General features: G+C 44.2%; 1 protein-coding gene across 2 annotated transcripts in view; it reads right to left on the reverse strand.

Moving 5' to 3' along the window:
* SH3PXD2B (SH3 and PX domains 2B) overlaps positions 1-16198 on the reverse strand; it is a 182759-nt gene that overhangs the window by 152427 nt on the left and 14134 nt on the right. The window lies entirely within an intron of this gene.

Genomic DNA, 16198 nt, shown 5'->3' on the forward strand with positions numbered 1-16198 from the left:
ATAACAGGCAAGTTTGGGCTTGGAGTACAAAATGAAGCAGGGCACAGGTTGGTACAATTTTGTCAAGAGAATACAATGGTCATAGCAAACACTCTTTTCCAACAACCCAAGAGACGACTCTACACATGGACATCACCAGACGGTCAACACAGAAATCAGATTGACTATGTGCTCTGAAGCCAAAGATGGAGAAGTTATATACCAGGGATAGTCAAACTGCAGCCCTCCAGATGTCCATGGACTACAATTCCCATGAGCCCCTGCCAGCATTTGCTGGCAGGGGCTCATGGGAATTGTAGTCCATGGACATCTGGAGGGCCGCAGTTTGACTACCCCTGTTCTATACAGTCAGTAAAAACAAGACCAGGAGCTGATTGTGGTTCAGATCATCAGCTTCTTGTTACAAAATTTAGGCTTAAATTGAAGAAAGTAGGGAAAAGCACTAGGCCAATCAGGTATGAACTAAATCATATCCCCAACGAATATACAGTAGAGGTGACAAATAGATTTAAGGAATTAGATCTGATAGACAGAGTGCCTGAAGAACTATGGACGGAGGTTCGCAACATTGTACAAGAGGTAGCAACTAAATCCCAAAGAAAAAGAAATGCAAGAAATCAAAATGTCTGTCTGAGGAAGCTTTACAAATAGCTAAGGAGAGAAGGAAAGTGAAAGGCAAGGGAGAAAGAGAAAGATACACTCAACTGAATGCAGAATTCCAGAGAAAAGCTAGAAGAGATAAGAATGCCTTCTTAAATAAAAAGTGCAAACAAATAGAAGAAAACAATAGAATGGGGAGGAACAGAGATCTTTTCAAGAAAATTGGAGATATGAAGAGAACGTTTCACGCAATGGGTATGATAAGGGACCAAAACGGTAGGGACCTCACAGAAGCAGAAGAGATTTTAAAAAGGTGGCAAAATTATACAGAAGAACTATACAAGAGCGAGCTTAACATCCCTGATAACCACAATGAGGTAGTTCCTGACCTGGAGCCAGACATCCTGGAATGTGAAGTCAAATGGGCCTTAGGAAGTCTGATCAACAATAAAGCTAGTGGTGGTGACACCATTCCAGTTGAACTTTTCTAAATCTTAAAAGACGATGCAGTAAAAGTGCTACACTCAATATGCCAGCAAATTTGGAAAACTCAGCAATGGCCACAGGATTGGAAAAGGTCAGTTTACATTCCAATCCCAAAGAAGGGCAATGCCAAAGAAAGTTCAAACTACTGCACCATTGCACTCATTTCTCATGCTAGCAGTTATGCTCAAAATTTTACAAGCTAGGCTCCAGCAATATGTGGACCAAGAATTTCCAGAAGTGCAGGCAGGATTTCAAAGAGGCAGAGGCACTAGAGATCAAATTGCCAACATACGCTGGATCATGGAGAAAGCTAGGGAGTTCCAGAAGAACATCTACTTCTGCTTCATTGACTACGCTAAAGCCTTTGATTGTGTGGAGCACAACAAATTGTGGCAAGTTCTTAAAGAGATGGGAATACCAGAGCATCTTATTTGTCTCTTGAGAAACGTATATGCAGGTCAAGAAGCAACAGTGAGAACTGAACATGGAATCACTGATTGGTTCAAAATTGAGAAAGGAGTTGGGCAAGGCTGTATACTGTCGCCTTGCCTATTTAACTTGAATGTGGAGTCACAAATTGGGATCAAGATTGCAGGGAGAAATATCAACAACCTAAGATATGCAGATGATAACACTCTAATGGCAGAAAGTGAAGAGAAACTAAAGAGCCTGTTGACGCGGGTGAAGGAGGAGAGTGCAAAAGTTGGCTTGAAACTCAACATCAAGAAAACAAAGAACATGGCATCCGGCCCTCTCAATTCCTGGCAAATAGATGGGGAAGAAATGGAGATAGTGACAGATTTTATTTTCCTGGGCTCTAAGATCACTGCAGATGGAGACTGCAGCAAAGAAATTAAAAGACGCTTGCTCCTGGGGAGGAAAGCTATGACAAATCTAGACAGCATCCGAAAAAGCAGAGACATCACCCTGCCAACAGAAGTGCGTCTAGTCAAGGCTATGGTCTTCCCAGTTGCAATGTATGGCTGTGAAAGTTGGACCATAAGGAAGGCCGAGCATCAACGAATTGAGGCTTTTGAACTCTCGTGCTGGAGGAGACTCCTGCCAGTCCCTTGGACTGCAAGGCAAACAAACTGGTCAGTCCTAGAGATCAGCCCGGACTGCTCCTTAGAAGGCCAGATCCTGAAGATGAAACTCAAATATTTTGGCCACCTCACGAGAAGGAAGGACTCTCTGGAGAAGAGCCTAATGCTGGGAGCGATTGAGGGCAAAAGAAGAAGGGGGCGACAGAGAATGAGGTGGCTGGATGGAGTCACTGAAACAGTCGGTGCGAACTTAACTGGACTCCGGGGAATGGTAGAGGACAGGAAGGCCTGGAGGATCATTGTCCATGGGGTCGCGATGGGTCAGACACGACTTCACATCCAACAACAACAACAACAAAAGATACAATATTGCTTTAATCATACAGAACAACAAATCCAAAATTACAAAACATTTCAAAATTTCAGAAAAAGTGGTGGTAAATGAAGAGTGTGAGAAAACCTGGAACAAGCACTGGACTACTGAGTTGGCAGTACTTTCTATAGTGCAAGAAGAACAAAAAAGTTAGGACTATGTGAATTTAAGCAACCAGGAAAGAAACCAAAATTAGGGCTGGGTGCTCCTTTACAAAGAGATTTTAATCTCCTAGCATGCAAGTTAATACAAGAGCACGCTTCTTTGTTGATAAGGCACATAAAAGTGAACAGTAAAAGAATTCTGCAAACATCTAGGCTAGAAATGATAAAGAAAGCTCTTGCATGAATTAAAAAAACAGTGTTTCATGATGGGTAATAAGCACATGTTCCATTCTCTATCCTATTGAAAGTCAAGGAGACTTCAAATTCCTAACTTATTGAACATGTCTACCAGTTGCAGAAGAGTAAGAATTAGCTTCTGTGTCTCTTTTTGTTTCAAGCATTAAAGACTGGGAATAATGAGATGCACAGGCAAAAAAAAACAAAAAAAACATGAACCAAAGGGGCCCTTGGCTCTTAACCTGTGGCTTGCAACCTATGACCCTGAGTGAGTCAGCTCAGATGGATCTTGAAGCAGCCATGGCATTTCACATATTGGCCTCTATCCACAAAAAGAAAACTTAGCAGACATATGAAAGGAAGTTCAATCGTGTATGATCCCTAATTATAGAAACAAATTGTTGGTGCATATGTACGTATATTCTCTGGGTGGAAAGGGTAACTATCTTCCAATTCATGTAAAAGCATACTTAAAACACACAGCAGCCTCACTGAACTCTTTCAGATCCAAAGGCTAATTCTTCACAAAGGGCTTCACAAATATCTCCTTCAAACCAACAGATCTTACATCCTTTCTTTAGGAAGCATTCTACTACCTCATGCACCCACCATCAAGTCCACCACACCTGGGTTAATAAACCAGGATGGGCAAGGGTTGACTATGGATGAAGGCCTCAAACAGCTTGTCTCTTTCACTGGGCCTCAATAACTTCATTTTTTCCAAGTAACTTCAGTTAAGAGTGGGTTCAACAACATCCTGAGATTAAACTTGTAAACCAATGAAGTTTTGAATTTGTGATGGAAATAACTGACTTTGCCTACAAGATGTCTTGCCACAGCGATCATGCAAGTTGTGGGATGGCCCCAGCTGGCTTCAGGGTCAGCACCTCACCCTGCAACAATCATGCGATTTGCGGGAAGACCCCAGCCGGCTTCAAGGGAAGTTCCCTGACCTGCAATGATCAGGGACTTCAGGGATGACACCCCTTACTGCAGCAACCTTGACCTACCTTTCTTGACCTCCTCCCTGGTCCCTCCTCTCTTTCTCCAATGCACCTGGGACCAGGACACCTAAAAAACTGCATACTCCTGTACAAAGTCTTTGGCCAAAGTCTGCCTCCTTCTTCCATCAAAGGTGATGCCAGCAGTAACAAAAGCACCGTTTCAGTTGTGGCACCTCTATTAAGAATGATCTTTCTCTCATCAAGAACAGGAATAAGAGTTTTAAAAATGGTGTGAGAATCAAATTCTCGCATATAATATATATGTGAAGCATCTTATGCCTTGGTTCACATGGCACTTCCTGGGCAAGGACGGGCATGGTGGCCAGCTGAGCACCACATTCCCTCCTGCACCTCTGGGCTCCTTGTGCCCTGCCCAAAAGGTGGGCCTGTGGATGCAACACAAGTGTGTGTGTACAGGGAGAAGAATAATATGCAAGTTGACTGGAAAACCCCTGGAGAAAATGGATGCAGGGTGGAGGGACGTCTATGGCATGTAGCTCTGGTTGCCAGCCTCCAGGGGGGACTTGGGGATTCCTTGGAATTACAGCTCCTCTTCAGTCCACTAAAATCAATTCCCCTGGAAAAACAGGATGCTGGGGGGGGGGGGGGGCGACAACTCTGTGGCATGTAGCTACAGTTGCCAGCCTCCAGGGGGAGTTGGGGATCCCCTGGAATTCAAGTTCCTCTCCAGACTACTTAAAATCAGTTCCCCTGGAGAAAGTGGATGGGGGGGGGGGGCACTGTGGCATGTAGCTACAGTTGCCAGCCTCCAGATGGGACCGGAAGAAAATGGATTTGGGGGTGGGGGGGCTCTATAGCATTGCACCTAGGGTTGCAAAGAAAGGAGAAAGGGAGACGTTGGGGGAAGGTGTCACTCTGTGTGTCTGAATAAGTGAAAGTGAGAGAGAGCAGGGGTGGGAACCCCAGCTGTAACAATGCTATGGCGGACCAGAGCAAACAAGGGTTTCAGTGCTTGGAGGCTGGGTTGAGAACCAAGAGTGGTCCATCGTCCATCAGAATTGCCACGCATGTGCCCCAGCACTCCTCATCTCCTGGCTAGCTACTTGTTATAGCTGAATGAATATAAAACTTGATAAAGTAACAGAACTTTCTACGCATTTTGCAGATATGAAGTCTTCCAAGAAGCCACATCAGGGTCTGACAGCAGATCAGAAATAGGGTTTCCCTGTGCTTCAAAGAACAATGTGGACATGTAAATCACCCTGAGCCTCCGGGAACGGCAGTATATAAATAAATAAATAAATAAATTCCCAGATAGCTATTACCGCTGTGCTACAATCTGGACTGGAAAAGATCACTGCAACCAAGCACTTTTACAAATGACTGTTTACTAGGATTATTGTAGTCTCATGAACAGTTCATCAGCCTGCCTTCAGTTATACAGCCAATGGCCACAAGTCTTTAGCACAAATATGGAAGTCAACCATCTATAAGACCAGGATATATGTTAATACCCATTATGAAGTAAATGCAAAAATTTTATTCAGAGAGGAAAGCATCATGGCTCCACTATATTTGGCTATAGCAAAGCAAGAAAAAGCAACCACAAAGATCTTCTTTCATTTCCACTTTCATTTGAGAAGCACAAGTTGCTAAGTCCAGCCATCTTTGTGTCAGAATTTACCCTATGAATAACCCCTCAATGGATTTGTTTCTCATGAAGTCACTCTTTAAGCACTTATTTCTTCAGTCTAAACAGCCAATTCTTTAAGCCTTTTCTCCTCTGGCATTCCAGTCATGCAGCAAATACATACAGCGAATCTGTGGAAGGTCTCCAAGTCTTCCGTCATCCTTCAGAAGATAAGAAGCCAATATTCCATGACATCTTAAAGCCCAATCAATGGCAGCCACTCCGAGGCAGTGTGCACACACACCTCACTGACATCCCAGAAATGTAACATGACTCATTTCAAAATACATTTGCTCACTTCCAAACTGCAGTCTGTAGGGATGTGAGAATCATCTTCTGATCAGAATGCTTAAATTCATATTTAGATTTGAGTTCAGTCGCAGCTTAGAAATGAATAAGATTTTCATGGTATACGTTTTTGAGACAAAGAGAGGTTTGACCCTGAAAATCTTGTTGGTCTCCAGGTTGCAAATCCAGTTGTTCTAGTACAGATAAACAAAGCTACACTTGGAAACTATCTTTAAATTCATATTTAAATTTAAATTCACTGTCTCTGAGAATGGCACTTGCTTGTTAGAAACATGTAAGAAAATGCACGTCTGCTGCATGTCTCTCCTAGTGTGTACTGAGATGAAAGTTTAGCATGGCTTCTGACAAATGTATGCACAAATTAACTACATACTCAGCAAACCAATCCTAAATCAACTGATAGTAGTCAAGGTAATGAGCATGTTTCTCGTCACCAATAAGAGAAGACAAGTCCCATCAGAAGACACAACAGAACAAGTGCAATTTTAAAGCATCTTTTCCCCAAAGAAATTCCAACTAGCTGCATGAGGGAGGATTTAGTCACTTGCACTAGATGCTAGGCACAACCAAGAGCACTTACGTATTTTAATATGGTATGCCATAGGAGTATTTGGGGCAACTGGCCATGGCAAAAAATATTGTTTTCTGGCTCAAGCAAAACAGGACAGAGATACAGAGGACCAGATCAGCAAAGACAATCAGGTTGAGTCTGCACTTTGCTTTTATCCTCTCCCAGCTTGAATAAACTCTCCCCTCCGCACTGTATTTGATTTCCATTTTGATTTGGAGGGCTTTACATTTTTCCTCTGCAAAATTCATGATTGATCCGCGGTGACCCCACTTTTCTCCTGTGATATCCAGGAACAGATATAAGTCGCTATATCTGAACTGGCTCTGAAAGCCACCAGTATTAAGTGCCAGATTAACTTCCTGCCCCGTGCCTCCAATGCTGACAAAGCAAATCATTCTGTCCCTGATTGGTCAGAGCGTCAGTTCAAACACTGCCTGGTTCCCGGTTGCAAGACTTCCCTTGCAAGAGTTATTTTTGTCCTCATTTTGGGCTCTGTTTTGAAATGACTGCGTTCCAGAAGCCCACACTTCACTCAGCAGAGATGTGCCTCTTGGATTTATCATTCTCTATGAGGCTACTGCTCCCCCCCCCCCCCATTCAGGAAAAGAAACAAGCAGCCTCACGCTGCTCTTGGCTCCTCCCATGGCGTGCTCTGGCTGTAGACCAGGGGTAGTCCAACTGTGGCCCTCCAGACGTCCATGGACTAAAATTCTCATGAGCCCCTGCCAGCGAACACTACCAGGGGCTCATGGGAATTGTAGTCCACGGACATCTGGAGGGCCGCAGTTTGGCTACCCCTGCTGTAGACTCTCCGAGCCAACAGACCTCTCCACCGCTCCCCACCCCATTCTGAGCTTCCCCAATCTGTTTCAATTCAGGGGGACAGGAAGGAGGAAGACCAGGGTTCAAATCGATCTGAATTCAGCAGGATTGAAAATGGAAAAAACAAAGTAAGTGCAGAACCAGCCTCAGACTACCAACATTCACACTTGTTCAGATCACACTGGCCTTGGAGCCTGAAGAAAGAGAACCCGTTTTCTGCTCACTGGAGCAAAGCTGGAATAAGCGTCCAAAGGACGCTTGCACAATACTCCACAATACTGTTTACTTTGTACACGGAACAAGTAATTCGTCATTCTGAATACAATTCCATTCAGGTCCTGGGCTAGATCTATCGTTGATCTGGAGAGCCCTGCTTGAACAAAGTATGGCAGCCTCAAACAACAGGTACTGAAATTTCAACTGCTACACTGATCCAGTAGGACCATGAAGAAAGGAATGGTGAGAAATGTGGTTGGTCTCCAGAATGAATTTAAAGCCTCATTCCTTAGAAAGCTCTCGCATTAAGCTTCTGAGTAATACTCAGCTGAGCAGAAGAAAAGCCTGCTCCCAGATAAATCACAGGTGTTCAGTCTGAAAAGTGTTAACTACCACTTAGCTCCTAAAAACCAGGTAATGCAGGCTCACCTTCAAAAGGCTACTGAAGCACATTTCCTTCAAGGAGGGGGGAAGAGTCGAAATGTTAAGAATAAACTTTTCTTGTAGTTCTGTTGCATTTTCTACTATAGCCTATGTGCAGATAAATTAGCGCATTATTATAACATCGATCGATGAAGACGACCATTTTAGACCTCACTAAATGAGAAGCAAGACAGACTAAACGTTTAATCCTCACCTGGCCTTAAAGAATCGGAGGTTTTGCACAACTGCCTCCCAGATGAGAAGATAACTTGCCAAAGAAAGAAATTGAGGGCAAGTTTTGATTCAGTGAAAAAATAAAGCCCACAGATACAACCTACATTTTATAAGCTAATTTCAGATCAAACTTGGCTCATTTTTTATTTGTTTGTTATGTGCGAAGTCGTGTCCGACCCATCGCGACCCCATGGACAATGATCCTCCAGGCCTTCCTGTCCTCTACCATTCCCCGGAGTCCATTTAAGTTTGCACCTACTGCTTCAGTGACTCCATCCATCCACCTCATTCTCTGTCGTCCCCTTCTTCTTTTGCCCTCGATCTCTCCCAGCATTAGGCTCTTCTCCAGGGAGTCCTTCCTTCTCATGAGGTGGCCAAAATATTTGAGTTTCATCTTCAGGATCTGGCCTTCTAAAGAGCAGTCAGGGCTGATCTCCTCTAGGACTGACTGGTTTGTTCGCCTTGCAGTCCAAGGGACTCGCAAGAGTCTTCTCCAGCACCAGAGTTCAAAAGCCTCAATTCTTTGACGCTCGGCCTTCCTTATGGTCCAACTTTCGCAGCCATACATTGCAACTGGGAAGACCATAGCCTTGACTAAACGCACTTTTGTTGGCAGGGTGATGTCTCTGCTTTTTAGGATGCTGTCTAGATTTGCCATAGCTTTCCTCCCCAGGAGCAAGCGTCTTTTAATTTCTTTGCTGCAGTCCCCATCTGCAGTGATCTTGGAGCCCAGGAAAATAAAATCTGTCACTATCTCCATTTCTTCCCCTTCTATTTGCCAGGAATTGAGAGGGCCGGATGCCATGATCTTTGTTTTCTTGATGTTGAGTTTCAAGCCAACTTTGGCACTCTCCTCCTTCACATCAACAGGCTCTTTAGTTCGCATCAACAGGCTCTTTAGTTCCTCTTCACTTTCTGCCATTAGAGTGGTATCATCTGCATATCTGAGGTTGTTGATATTTCTCCCTGCAATCTTGATCCCAATTTGTGACTCCTCTAATCCCGCATTTCTCATGATGTGCTCTGCATACAAGTTAAATAGGCAAGGCGACAGTATACAGCCTTGCCGAACTCCTTTCTCAATTTTGAACCAGTCAGTGATTCCATGTTCAGTTCTCACTGTTGCTTCTTGACCTGCATATAAATTTCTCAAGAGACAAATAAGATGCTCTGGTATTCCCATCTCTTTAAGAACTTGCCACAATTTGTTGTGCTCCACACAATCAAAGGCTTTAGCATAGTCAATGAAGCAGAAGTAGACGTTCTTCTGGTACTCCCTAGCTTTCTCCATGATCCAGCGTATGTTGGCAATTTGATCTCTAGTTCCTCTGCCTCTTCGAAATCCTGCCTGTACTTCTGGAAGTTCTCGGTCCACATATTGCTGGATCCTAGCTTGTAGGATTTTGAGCATAACTTTGCTAGCATGAGAAATTAGTGCGATGGTGCGGTAGTTTGAACATTCTTTGGCATTGCCCTTCTTTGGGATTGGAATGTAAACTGACCTTTTCCAATCCTGTGGCCATTGTTGAGTTTTCCAAATTTGCTGGCATATTGAGTGTAGCACTTTTACTGCATCGTCCTTTAAGATTTTGAATAGTTCAACTGGAATGCTGTCACTACCACTAGCTTTATTGTTGCTCAGACTTCCTAAGGCCCATTTGACTTCACATTCCAGGATGTCTGGCTCCAGGTCAGTAACTACCCCATTGTGGTCATCAGGGATGTTAAGCTCGCTCTTGTATAGTTCTTCTGTATAATTTTGCCACCTTCGTTTGATCTCTTCTGCTTCTGTGAGGTCCCTACCATTTTGGTCCCTTATCATACCCATCTTTGCATGAAACGTTCTCTTCATATCTCCAATTTTCTTGAAAAGATCTCTGGTCCTCCCCATTCTATTGTTTTCTTCTATTTGTTTGCACTGTTCATTTAAGAAGGCATTCTTATCTCTTCTAGCTTTTCTCTGGAATTCTGCATTCAATTGGGTGTATCTTTCTCTTTCTCCCTTGCCTTTCACTTCCCTTCTCTCCTTAGCTATTTGTAAAGCTTCCTCAGACAGCCATTTTGATTTCTTGCATTTCTTTTTCTTTGGGATGGTTTTAGTTGCTACCTCTTGTACAATGTTGCGAACCTCCGTCCATAGTTCTTCAGGCACTCTGTCTATCAGATCTAATTCCTTAAATCTATTTGTCACCTCCACTGTGTATTCGTCAGGGATATGATTTAGTTCATACCTGAGTGGCCTAGTGCTTTTCCCTACTTTCTTCAATTTAAGCCTAAATTTTGCAACAAGAAGCTCATGATCTGAACCACAATCAGCTCCTGGTCTTGTTTTTATTGACTGGATAGAACTTTTCCATCTTTGGCTGCAGAGCACATAGTCAATCTGATTTCTGTGTTGACCGTCTGGTGATGTCCATGTGTAGAGTCGTCTCTTGGGTTGCTGGAAAAGAGTGTTTGCTATGACCATTGTATTCTCTTGACAAAATTCTACCAGCCTGTGCCCTGCTTCATTTTGTACTCCAAGGCCAAACTTGCCTGTTATCCCGGTTATCTTTTGGCTTCCTACTTTAGCATTCCAATCCCCCATGATGATAAGCACATCATTTTTGGGCGTTGCTTCTAGAAGGTGTTGTAGGGCTTCATAGAACTGATCAACTTCATCCTCTTCAGCAGCAGTGGTTGGGGCGTAGACCTGGATCACTGTGATGTTGAATGGTTTGCCTTGGATTCGAACTGAGATCATTCTGTCATTTTGGGGATTGTATCCCAAGACTGCTTTTCCTACTCTCTTATTGATTATGAATGCTACTCCATTTCTTCTGCGAGATTCTTGTCCACAGTAGTATACCTGATGGTCATCTGAATTAAATTCACCCATTCCTGTCCATTTTAGTTCACTGATTCCTAAAATGTCGATGTTCAGTCTTCTCATTTCTTGTTTAACCACGTCCAGCTTGCCTTGATTCATGGATCTGACGTTCCAGGTTCCTATGGAATAAAAATCTTTACAGCATCGAACTGTCTTTTCGCCACCAGTTACTTCCACAACTGAGCGTCCTTTCGGCTTTGGCCCAGCCGCTTCATTCATTCTGGCGCTACTCGTACTAGCCGTCTGCTCTTCCCCAGTAGCATATTGGACACCTTCCGACCTGAGGGGCTCATCTTCCGGCGTCATATCGTTATGCCTATTGGAACTGTCCATAGAGTTTTCATGGCAAAGATACTGGAGTGGTTTGCCATTGCCTTCTCCAGTGGATCACCTTTTGTCAGAGCTCTCAGCTATGACCTGTCCGTCTTGGGTGGCCCTGCACGGCATAGCTCATAGCTTCACTGAACTACGCAAGCCCCCTTGCCACAACAAGGCAGCGATCCTTGAAGGGGGAACTTGGCTCATAGCACAGTACTTTTCCAGGCTCATGCAACTACCTAGAGAATAGAAAAAGCTGATTTGTGCTCACAGTAATTTATTAGACTTAACAGCCGTATTTGTGATTCAAGTAGGTAACTGAGTCGGTCTGAAGCAGCAGAACAAATTTATAGTCCAATGGCACCTTTAAGACCAACTAAGTTTTATTCAAGGTATATGAGCTTTCATGAGCACGCACACTTCCTCAGATATAGTGTCAGAGAACATAAAAGAGATACAATAGTCTTCTGAGAATATGGTAGGGAACAAAATCCCAAGAAAAACAAAGGACCCAGGGATACACCCCTTCAAAGATTAGAGAAGCATGGTTTATCTTATTCTGACATAAAAATACAGAGTAAAAAGGAACATGATGACATGAAAAAGGACAGAGAGATTCCCAACTCAGACAGAAAAATAAAAGAGATGCAACAAGGATCTTGCACATAGGATTAGATTGAGAGACATCGTAAACTACATGAACTCATCTGCAAATGCTGCTGGAACTGAATAACAGAAATGATTAAAAGCCTGTTCTCTTCTCCAGAGCTAAAGCATCTTTCAAAATTACTCAAATAAGAGGAAATATTATCTGTGGCAGATTCCCCCCCCCCCAAATTATAATTATACTAGGAAGAAAGTTGCAAGGTGCCAACAGGAAAGACTAGTTTTGAGCCTCTGTCCACAGCAGAATTATGACATCACCAACCATGTCACAGCTTCCCCATAGGGGATAATTATTTGTAGGAAGGCAGGAAAATGTTTGCATACACAATACAACACAGCCTATCTCCATATCCCATGGTTGCAATCAAGTGAACAAAATATGCCATGCAGGCAATTGGGGTGTCAGGGACCTGACTCTGAGGGAAACCAGGGACCCATCCTGACTGCCCACATACCAAAGCAGCAGCACATGTAGCATCTGTAAAGTCCAGTCTGCTGCACAATAAGGACTTTCAATAGCCCACTGCCTGAGGAGCAGCTGGGATGTAGCCTTGGGCCAGTAGGGAGGAAACAAAGAGATGGGTCCCAGCTGGGAAGTGGGCAACAGCCTCCCACAGGCATTCCCATGGGAGATTGGGGGGGGGGGGTATCTCCAAAGGGATAGGCCCCAGGATGAGCCATGCTCTTCATAAAGCAGAGGGAAATGGGAGGCTGACAGGAGCAGGGAGAAAGGAGGAGCCAGGGTGATAGAAGCCACTTTCCCTCCCAGTCTGAAGTTGGTGGGTGGGTGGGTTGGTACACAAGTGTTTCTGGCTGGCGAGGATATGCTAGATTTCAGTAAGTTTCCTATTCACAGATATGGTCAGCAGACAACTACACACAATGAGGCGGGGGAATATGAGGGCTGTGTATGTGAAGTATGAGGGCTGAAAGGGTTTCCAAAGACACTTGTAACTTGTCTTGGAATAAAACACACAGAGAATGAACTGCAGGAAGGAGATGAGATGCCTGTCATCAGCCCCGCTGCAAATCACCCTCTCCATCAGATTTTGTTGTCCCCCCCTCCCCATTCTAAAGACTGGAAACATGAAGCACGTGGGACTGGGAGGGATAACCATCTTGGGGGAAAGTATTTGCAGGGAGTGTTGAGGGATATGGGGAGAACTTACACGTACTGATTCTGATCTGTAGATGTCACCAATTCCCATATTGTCAGAATTCCCCAGTATTCTGCCATGATGATTGTGATTGATCCTTTTATAGTCCTGCCTTGTCAGCCTGTGATGCATCCCAGTTTTGGAGCTGCTTGGTACCCCAAGGACAAACATGCTTTCGGTTCCGTAGCCTAGCCTATCCTCCCCAGCCTCCCTCTCGCCCAGGCCTTTGTAGTTTAGATTGTACCAAATGTTTGGGCTCCTTTGAAATGCAGGCCATCATTTTCTCAACACAATGCCAGATACAGCCACAGAATCCACCACCGAAACCAAATCCTCTACTTTGGCTACCCCGCAGAAAGGCACCGCGGACGGCACGAAGGGAGAGTCTAGCCAGGAGGACACCTGGGTGTGGCAGAGCCGCCTGGCGAGCTCAGCTTCCAGAAAGTCGGGGATAGCGAGGGTCCTGTTCATGCCAATGAGCACTCTTACACACATGTGCATTACTTCCACACATGTGAACTGGGGAAAATGTATAAAACGTGTAGTTCCAATCCAACTGTTCATTTGAAGTTTACACTTCTATCATCCCATGCCACAGCTAATGGCAGCAAGCTATCTGTCTGGAAACGAATGGAAGCCAAATTCTGGATTTTTGGTCTGATCTGGCAGGGCTGTTCTTTTGCAGATTGGTTCACAGAAAGCTCTACTGTGTAGGTTGCACATGAGGAATGTGCAAATGGTTCAAAGGCTCATAAATCTCATCCCAGCACTCACAGAACTCAGGCCTACATGAACAAGGGTTGATAAAGAACATGCCACACCCACCCAACCCCACTGTGAAAAAAGAGAAGACAGATTACAGAAGTAGGGCAACTTCTTTAGAAATTATCTGCATAGGCCTCAGATGCCATACTTGGTTTTGCACACAGTCAGGGATCATGCCTATGCATTCACCACACAAAACAACTTGGATTGCATTCGATTTGGCCTTTAAGACATCATGAAGGGAGTCAAAGGCAAACAGTCCTAAGAACTAGGACTACATTACTACATGTAATGTTCAGAGACTGCCCAGCCCTATAGTTTGTTAGAGAACAGGATTATCTCATTTCAAACACAGCAGGTCGTAACAATTTGCCAATTAAACCTTAGACTGTGAACTCAGTCTGAATAACCAAACCAATTCATGTCCAAGGGAAAAACCTTGTGGGCAGTGGCAGATACAATTTTACCCAAATTACTCATTCTTTCCCACACGTTAGAACTCTTTGTATGTGGTCTGCATTGGTGCCCTTGACTGTAATAATGGCACTGGATATCTTACATACACTATTTTATTTTCTGCTTATTACTATGCATCACACAGAACTGGGATATGTCAAACAGTCTCTCTATCAGGAATCATAAGTAGATTCTTCAGAAGGAAGTGATGCTTTGCCAGGAAAAAAAATCCCCATATGAATGTTTAAAATCAGGAACGTGTGCAGCATACCATATACAAAAAAAAGGAGGCCTGCCAGTCTCCATAAAGAAATGTCAGAAGGATTTTATGATATAGGTCCAATAACCAGCAGTAATCCAACTGCAACAAGAAGCAGCCCCTCCGCCTAAATAGACAACCCTAACTAATGTGTTTGACCCCATTCATTCTTTCCTCCATTCGGGTCCCTCCCACCCTCTATCATTCCTCCACCTCCCCCCCCCTCCGCTGTCAAAATTTAAACTGAAAATTCCATGGGAGCAGGGATCGTTTTCCTTTTTTGTTTAACTAAAGGACAAGGAATATGAATGATACTGTTCAATAGAACCATCATGGCTGAACTCTGACAGCTATCAGTCTCAAAAGGAAAAAATGCAATCCTGGCCATGAGGATTCTGTAATTAGACAGAAAAGTTTGCATGAGTCTATATCAACAAGCAGCTAGCCCATATTACCTTATCTTGTGTTTAATGCATAGTTAGTGGACTAGGTGCAGGCAGATGTTGGGTTAAACAATTTGTATTCTCTGTTCTACCATTCACTCCTTGTTCTCCTCCACATCCTAAATGCCTCCTACTCAATTCCCTTTTAAAGATACTCTCCAAAACAGGCCACTTCCCATGTTTCTGAACCATCCTTCCAAAGAGGTTACCCCTCGGGCTCCTGCTCTTTCTGCACATTACACATTGCCCTGGATTCTATAATGGGATGAGTTGCCAGCCAACAATTTCAGAGAATGATTTCATTCCCACAATCTGGAGACCATAATTTTTACTCTGTTCATTCTACTAATCTTGGGATTTATCCACACAGTATGCAAGTTCTGAGAAGTGGGAGAAGTGATCTTGCAAGAAGGGGCATTTGCAATTCAACAGATGTGCTCTGCTTTCATTGGCATGGCACACTGCAACATCCAGCCCACCAGTCGCAGCCCCTGGGCACAGGCTTCAGGCAGAATCAGACAGTTTTGACACACTGCAGCCAGGTTCACACACCCCTATCATACCTGCAGAGCAGGCAAAAGATCGGGGGATTGTGGCAGCTTCTTGCCTTGGGCATATTAAAATCTACACAAATGTCACCCGCATCACACTAAGGTGGCTAACCAGGCAAGCATATTCCCTTTTCTAAAGAGAAAGAAAGAAAGAAAGAAAGAAAGAAAGAAAGAAAGAAAGAAAGAAAGAAAGAAAGAAAGAAAGAAAGAAAGAAAGTCTGCTGAGTGTTTTGCTAGGGAGACATATCTGGCAGAAAAGCCACTACTTTCCTTTCTAAAAGCAGAACGGAGGAGCAGATTTTCTGCCAAGAAAGCGGCTGTTCTCCAGATCCACTCCAGCGGTTTCATTTTAAACCAACTTTTAAAACAAATACGAGGGAGATGTAATGTAACCCTTGCAGTCCCGCCACGGAACTCTCCGGGGCACTCATCCTGCCGCTGTCCAAGAGCCTGGGCAACGCGCACAGTCCCTCCTTTGTTAAACCAGCACTGGGGCAAGAACTTCCCGCCTGCCCGAGCGCTTGGGAAGTCACCCGACCCCGCACAAGCCGCATATTCCCATCACCAACATTCGTGCATGGTGGATCCAGCGGGAAAGGGAGGAGACCACACAGGAGGAGGAAGGGGGGCGGGAAGGGGGA

Source organism: Paroedura picta, chromosome 3, assembly GCF_049243985.1.
Source record: "Paroedura picta isolate Pp20150507F chromosome 3, Ppicta_v3.0, whole genome shotgun sequence".
Taxonomy (NCBI): Eukaryota; Metazoa; Chordata; class Lepidosauria; order Squamata; family Gekkonidae; genus Paroedura; species Paroedura picta.